This window comes from Homarus americanus, unplaced genomic scaffold (assembly GCF_018991925.1).
Source record: "Homarus americanus isolate GMGI-L3 unplaced genomic scaffold, GMGI_Hamer_2.0 scaffold32520, whole genome shotgun sequence".
In the NCBI taxonomy this organism is placed as follows: Eukaryota; Metazoa; Arthropoda; class Malacostraca; order Decapoda; family Nephropidae; genus Homarus; species Homarus americanus.
Genome location: NW_024734006.1, coordinates 167,501 through 175,658, shown reverse-complemented (window position 1 = coordinate 175,658; position 8,158 = coordinate 167,501). Strand labels below are relative to the sequence as shown.

The following is an 8,158-nucleotide window of genomic DNA, read 5'->3' as shown; positions in this document are numbered from 1 at the left end:
TCAATCGGGGTCGATTTAATAGCATACTACAGAAACTTGCACACCGAATGGGAGACCGTCAAAGTCAATCGGGGTCGATTTGATAGCATACTACAGAAACTTGCACACCGAATGGGAGACAGTGAAAGTCAATCGGGGTCGATTTAATAGCATACTACAGAAACTTGCACCCGAATGGAGACAGTCAAAGTCAATCGGGGTCGATTTAATAGCATACTACAGAAAGCACACCCGAATGGGAGACGTCAAAGTCAATCGGGGTCGATTTAATAGCATACTACAGAAACTTGCACACCGAATGGGAGACCGTCAAAGTCAATCGGGGATTTGATAGCATACTACAGAAACTTGCACACCCGAATGGGAGACAGTGAAAGTCAATCGGGGGTCGATTGAATAGCATACTACAGAAACTTGCACACCCGAATGGGAGACCGTCAAAGTCAATCGGGGTCGATTTAATAGCATACTACAGAAACTTGCACAATGGGAGACCGTCAAAGTCAATCGGGGTCGATTTGATAGCATACTACAGAAACTTGCACACCCGAATAGTCAAAGTCAATCGGGGTCGATTTGGAAACAATGGTCAATCGATTTAATAGCATACTACAGAAACTTGCACACCGAATGGGAGACCGTCAAAGTCAATCGGGGTCGATTTGATAGCATACTACAGAAACTTGCACACCCGAATGGGAGACAGTCAAAGTCAATCGGGGTCGATTTAATAGCATACTACAGAAACTTGCACACCGAATGGGAGACCGTCAAAGTCAATCGGGGTCGATTTAATAGCATACTACAGAAACTTGCACACCCGAATGGGAGACCGTCAAAGTCAATCGGGGTCGATTTGATAGCATACTACAGAAACTTGAATCAAAGTCAATTGATAGCATACTACAGAAACTTAATGGGAGCCAGTCAAAGTCAATCGGGGTCGATTTAATAGCATACTACAGAAACTTGCACACCCGAATGGGAGACCGTCAGAGTCAATCGAGGGTCGATTTAATAGCATACTATACAAAATGATCCGAGAATGTGCACACACCGAGTGGGAGACGGTGATGAAAGCGTCCGCCCTTGTACACTGGATGGCACTATTTCACTATAGTAAGGGTAGGGCACCTCGGTCATATTATACAACATACCAGAGAAGTTCCACACCGCATGGGAGACCGTCAAAGTGAATCGGGGTCGATTTGATAGCATACTACAGAGAACTTGCACCGAATGGGAGACCGTCAAAGTCAATCGGGGTCGATTTGATAGCATACTACAGAGAACTTGCACACCGAATGGGAGACAGTCAAAGTCAATCGGGGTCGATTTAATAGCATACTACAGAAACTTGCACACCGAATGGGAGACCGTCAAAGTCAATCGGGGTCGATTTGATAGCATACTACAGAAACTTGCACACCCGAATGGGAGACCGTCAAAGTCAATCGGGGTCGATTTGATAGCATACTACAGAAACTTGCACACCGAATGGGAGACAGTGAAAGTCAATCGGGGTCGATTTAATAGCATACTACAGAAACTTGCACACCGAATGGGAGACAGTGAAAGTCAATCGGGGTCGATTTAATAGCATACTACAGAAACTTTCACCCGAATGGGAGACAGTCAAAGTCAATCGGGGGTCGATTTAATAGCATACTACAGAAACTTGCACACCCGAATGGGAGACAGTCAAAGTCAATCGGGGGTCGATTTAATAGCATACTACAGAAACTTGCACACCCGAATGGGAGACAGTCAAAGTCAATCGGGGGTCGATTTAATAGCATACTACAGAAACTTGCACACCCGAATGGGAGACAGTCAAAGTCAATCGGGGGTCGATTTAATAGCATACTACAGAAACTTGCACACCCGAATGGGAGACCGTCAAAGTCAATCTGCACACACCGAGTGGGAGACGGTGATGAAAACGTCCGCCCTTGTACGCTGGATGGCATTATTTCACTATAGTAAGGGGTAGAGGCACCTCGGTCATATTGTACAACATACTAGAGAAGTTCCACACCCGCATGGGAGACCGTCAAAGTCAATCGGGGGTCGATTTAATAGCATACTACAGAGAACTTACACACCCGAATGGGAGACCGTCAGAGTCAATCGAGGGTCGATTTAATAGCATACTATACAAAATGATCCGAGAATGTGCACACACCGAGTGGGAGACGGTGATGAAAGCGGCCGCCCTTGTACACTGGATGGCACTATTTCACTATAGTAAGGGGTAGGGGCAACTCGGTCATATTATACAACATACCAGAGAAGTTCCACACCCGCATGGGAGACCGTCAAAGTGAATCGGGGGTCGATTTGATAGCATACTACAGAGAACTTGCACACCCGAATGGGAGACCGTCAAAGGCAATCGGGGGTCGATTTGATAGCATACTACAGAGAACTTGCACACCCGAATGGGAGACAGTCAAAGTCAATCGGGGGTCGATTTAATAGCATACTACAGAAACTTGCACACCCGAATGGGAGACCGTCAAAGTCAATCGGGGGTCGATTTGATAGCATACTACAGAAACTTGCACACCCGAATGGGAGACCGTCAAAGTCAATCGGGGGTCGATTTGATAGCATACTACAGAAACTTGCACACCCGAATGGGAGACAGTGAAAGTCAATCGGGGGTCGATTTAATAGCATACTACAGAAACTTGCACACCCGAATGGGAGACAGTGAAAGTCAATCGGGGGTCGATTTAATAGCATACTACAGAAACTTGCACACCCGAATGGGAGACCGTCAAAGTCAATCGGGGGTCGATTTAATAGCATACTACAGAAACTTGCACACCCGAATGGGAGACCGTCAAAGTCAATCGGGGTCGATTTGATAGCATACTACAGAAACTTGCACACCCGAATGGGAGGCAGTCAAAGTCAATCGGGGGTCGATTCAATAGCATACTACAGAAACTTGCACACCTGAATGGGAGACCGTCAAAGCCACCGGGGGTCGAGCATACTTTTACAAAATGATCCGAGAATCTGCACACACCGAGTGGGAGACGGTGATGAAAACGTCCGCCCTTGTATATTGGATTGCACTAATTCACTATATTAAGGGGAGAGGGTGCCTTCACACACCTATTCTGTGTGGAATATCTTCTGCCCCCCAGCGGAGCGCTTCGGCGCCTCTGCGAAGCAAAGCGCGGCATTCAAAAACAACAACCAAAGCTGCCGTGGCTTTCCCTTCCCTGGCCTGTATTGGCTGGAGCAGCAGAAGGTTTTTTAGAGAAAATAGTCTCATGGGGTCAGAGGAATGGCTGTGGAGGGCGATCTATGAATTTCACTAGCCAGGTCTGTCTACCTATTGAACATTATTACTCTCTCTCGGCGCACACGTCGCCACCACGGTTTCCGTGACAGCAGCAGCATCATGATGTTGTGTCTAATTGTAAGTCCGGAACCGGGTTATTCGGTTGTTCGCGAACAGTCAGGTTTTAACCTTGCCTAACAAACGATCAAACAACTTCCACTCTCGAGGTGCGGTACGGTGACTGTCCTATCGTCCGCTCTTGTATGCTGGATTGCACTATTTCACTATATTAAGGGGAGAGGGTGCCTTCACACACATATTCGATGTGAAATATCTTCCGCCCCCCAGCGGAGCGCTTCGGCGCCTCTGCGAAGCAAAACGCGGCATTCAAAAACAACAACCAAAAATTGCCGGCACGATTTCTCCCCGCCCTGCAATGGCTGATATTTGGCGAGTAGGCTCGCGCATCTATCACCATAATCTCAGCCAGGTCGCTCTCCCTATTGAACATTATTACTCTCTCACGTCGCCACTGCGGTTTCCGCGACAGCAGCAGCATCATCATGATGTTGCATCCACCAATTAGTCCTGAACCGGGTTATTCGGCTGTCTGCGAACAGTCCGGTTTTAACCTTACCCAACATCCACTCTCGAGGTGCGGTACGGTGAATGTCCTATCGTCCGACCTTGTATGCTGGATTGCACTATTTCACTATATTAAGGGGAGAGGGTGCCTTCACACACATATTCGGTGTGAAATATCTTCCGCCCCCCAGCGGAGCGCTTCGGCGCCTCTGCGAAGCAAAGCGCGGCATTCAAAAACAACAACCAAAATTGCCGTCGCTTCCTGCCCTGCAATGGCTGGAGCAGAAGGAGAGAGAGAGAGAGAGATTTTAGTCTCATTGGATCAGAGGAATGGCAGTGGAGCGGGCTTATGGCGAGTAGGCTCGCGCTCTATCAATTACACTTGCCAGGTCTCTCTTCCGTTTGGACATTATTTACTCCGTCTCTCTCTCTCTCTCTCGGCGCACACGTCGCCACCCTACTAGTTTCCGTCACAGCATATGCTGCGGCCTTTCAGTCCGGAACGGGGCTCCCCTTCGCCTTGCTGTCTGCCCAACTTACCGGACTTGCGTTGGCTGATCACCCCGTCTTCGCGTCTGTGCCGGCCTTCAATGCAGCGCCCAACCGTCTCTTGACCGAGATTCATTGCACTATTCCACGCGCAAACGGCTACCCTAAATGTGCATAGACAACGCTCATGGTTCAACACGACCAGGGCGCAGTCTGGGAGCCGAGTATACTAAAAAGAGAGTTTAGCAGCCAAAACTCGTCAAAGCACACGTTGGGTTACCCCATCACCTAACAACGATGATGGCGGTTCCCACCCGTGAAATACACAACCTAACCAATATTGGGCGACGAAGGCGCTCATGAGCCCACGTCCCCACAAACAGTAAGAGAAAGAGAGAGAGGAGGAGATGGGCCAATGTGCGGTCCCTCGCCCAATGTCTTATGCCTCGCTGGGGCAAAGAGAAGAGAAGAGGAGCGGATAAGGGAGGAGATTGGCCAACGTGCGGTCCCTCGCCCAATGTCGGCTGCCTCGCTGGAGCTGGGTAAAGAGGAGAGGAGCGGATAAGGGAGGAGATTGGCACACGCTAGAAAGCAAGCCGGCGCCGAGGATAGCGAGAAGGTGCAGTTTGATCTGATCATCTGGTTTGGTTATTTCTCTAAGGCCAACGTGCGTCCTCGCCCAATGTCGGCTGTCTTCGCTAAAAGAGAAGTGAGAGGATAAGGAGTGAGATTGGCACACACTGGTGCTGCCGCGCCGAGGATAAAGCAGGAGAAGGTGCAGCTTGATCTGACCATCTGGTTTGCTATTTCAAGGCCAACGTGCGGGTCCTCGCCCAATGTCTTCTGCCTGGGGCAAAGAGAAGAGGAGCGAGCAGGAGGAGATCGCCAACGGCGGTCCTCGCCCAATGTCGGCTGCCTCGCTGGAGGTGGGGCAAAGAGAAGAGGAGCGGATAAGGGAGGAGATTGGCACACACGGTGGCGCTGTCGGCGCCGAGGATAGCAAGAGAAGGTGCAGTTTGATCTGATCATCTGGTTTGCTATTTCTCTAAGGCCAACGTGCGTCCTCAGCTTCAATGTCTTCTGCCTCTCAATCTTCAATTATTTTGGGTCAGCCGCGGATAGGCCACCAACAGCAGCAGCTACCTGCTGATCCTGCCAGTAGTCATATGCTTGTCTCCAAAAGATTGCCATGCATAAAGTACAAGCCGATCGCTAAGAAAACCGCGAATGGCCTATTAAATCAGCTATGTTTCATTGATCTGTAAACCCACTTACTTGGATAACTGTGGCAATTCTAGAGCTAATACATGCAATTGGTCTCTGACCGCAAGGGAAGAGCGCTTTTATTAGTTCAAATCTGGTCGGGCCCCGGTCCGTAATCCACCTGTGGTGAATCTGAATAACTTCGGGCTGAGCGCACGGTCTCCGCACCGGCGCCGCTTCTTTCAAGTGTCTGCCTTATCAGCTTTCGATTGTAGGTTATGGGCCTACAATGGCTATAACGGGTAACGGGGAATCAGGGTTCGATTCCGGAGAGGGAGCCTGAGAAACGGCTACCACATCTAAGGAAGGCAGCAGGCACGCAAATTACCCACTCCCCCGCACGGGAGGTAGTGACGAAAAATAACGATGTGAGTCTCATCCGAGGCCTCAATCGGAATGAGTACACTTTAAATCCTTTAACGAGTATCCATTGGAGGGCAAGTCTGGTGCCAGCAGCCGCGGTAATTCCAGCTCCAATAGCGTATATTAAAGTTGTTGCGGTTAAAAAGCTCGTAGTTGGATCTCAGTTCCGGACTGACGGTGCACCGCCCGGTGTTTACTGTCACGCTCCGAACAGCCGCCGGCCTCGCAGGATGCTCTTTGTCGAGTGTCCCGAGTGGCCGGAGAGTTTACTTTGAAAAAATTAGAGTGCTCAGAGCAGGCTATTTGAATGGCCCGAATGGTGATGCATGGAATAATGGAATAGGACCTCGGTTCTATTTTGTTGGTTTTCGGAACCAGAGGTAATGACTAATCGGAACAGGCGGGGGCATTCGTGACGCTAGAGGTGAAATTTTGGACCGTCGCAAGACGAACTACTGCAAGCATTTGCCAAGGATGTTTTCATTAATCAAGAACGAAAGTTAGAGGTTCGAAGGCGATCAGATACCGCCCTAGTTCTAACCATAAACGATGCCAACTAGCGATCCGCCGGCGTTATTCCCATGACCCGGCGGGCAGCTTCCGAAACCAAAGTCTTTGGGTTCCGGGGAAGTATGGTTGCAAAGCTGAAACTTAAAGGAATTGACGGAAGGGCACCACCAGGAGTGGAGCCTGCGGCTTAATTTGACTCAACACGGAAACCTCACCAGGCCCAGACACCGGAAGGATTGACAGATTGAGAGCTCTTTCTCGATTCGGTGGGTGGTGGTGCATGGCCGTTCTTAGTTGGTGGAGCGATTTGTCTGGTTAATTCCGATAACGAACGAGACTCTGGCCTACTAAGTAGTCGACGGATCTCCAGAAAATGGTGTCCAGTTCGCAACTTCTTAGAGGATAAGCGGCAATTCTAGCCACGAGATTGAGCAATAACAGGTCTGTGATGCCCTTAGATGTTCGCACGCGCTACACTGAAGGGATCAACGAGTTTTCCCTCCGAGAGGAGCGGGTAACCCGTTCAAAGCCTTTCTTGATAGGGATTGGGGCTTGCAATTGTTTCCCATGAACGAGGAATTCCAGTAAGTGCAAGTCATCAGCTTGCGCTGACTACGCCCCTGCCCTTTGTACACACCGCCCGTCGCTACTACCGATTGAATGATTTAGTGAGGCCTTCGGACTGGCGCTCTTGGATTGTCGGCCCCGTTGCCCGCGAGGGTTTTCTGGGGTCGTCGCCTCGAGCTGACGGAAAGATGTCCAAACTTGATCATTTAGAGGAAGTAAAAGTCGTAACAAGGTTTCCGAGGTGAACCTGCGGAAGGATCATTAACAGAGAGAAAGAGAACGGCGCTCTTAAAACTACTACTACTCTCCTGATTTGGGCGGTCTCGGCTCTGCTCTGGCAACTCCAGCAGCGAAAGAGGACAATCCCGCCCCCGCACAAAAATAGGTACCACCACGCTGTAGGTGGACCACACTCGGGCGAGAGCGCGAAGACCGGAGGAGGACGGACGGGCTTTGGACGGCTGCCCGTCCGTTCCTTACTACGGCGAATAAGCCTCTTGACCCAAAAAGAGTGAAATTCAAGTGTCAAAAACAACAACAAGCCGTCCGGCCAAACCCAAACCACAAACTTGGGCTATGTCTGTCAAACCCTTTCATTGAGACTCGACCTGTGATGGTTAGTCGCAAAAGACCAAATGGCAAATACACAACTCTTAACGGGGATCACTCGGCTCGTGGGTCGATGAAGACCGCAGCAAACTGCGTGTCGGTATGTGAATCGCAAGAATACCAGATACATCGACAAGTTGAACGCATAGGCGGCGGCAGCCATATGAGCTTGTCGCCGCCACTTCACGAGGGTCGGAAATATACATCCATCGTTGCTGCGAGTTCGGTGCCTGCTGACTGTCTCCCGACACGAGGGTAACCCGAACCGAGCTTCCGCCTTGGTTTAATCGCGCCTTGCGCGAGGCGTGCCCTTAAAACAAGCAAGCCTATCACTAGCAAGTCCATGGACTTGGCGCACCCACATTCAACCACAACAAAGCGACAGTTGTCGCCCTCGCAAATAACTGGAGGCGGCGCTTTTTGCCTGCTGTCCACAGAGACACGAATGGCCGTCGGCCGCTCATGGCTGATGCT

General features: G+C 50.1%; 1 pseudogene; it reads left to right on the top strand.

Annotated features, from left to right (window-relative positions):
- Positions 1-7,723: 7,723 nt before the first annotated feature.
- On the top strand, positions 7,724-7,879 carry LOC121870101 (annotated as a pseudogene).
- Positions 7,880-8,158: the final 279 nt, after the last annotated feature.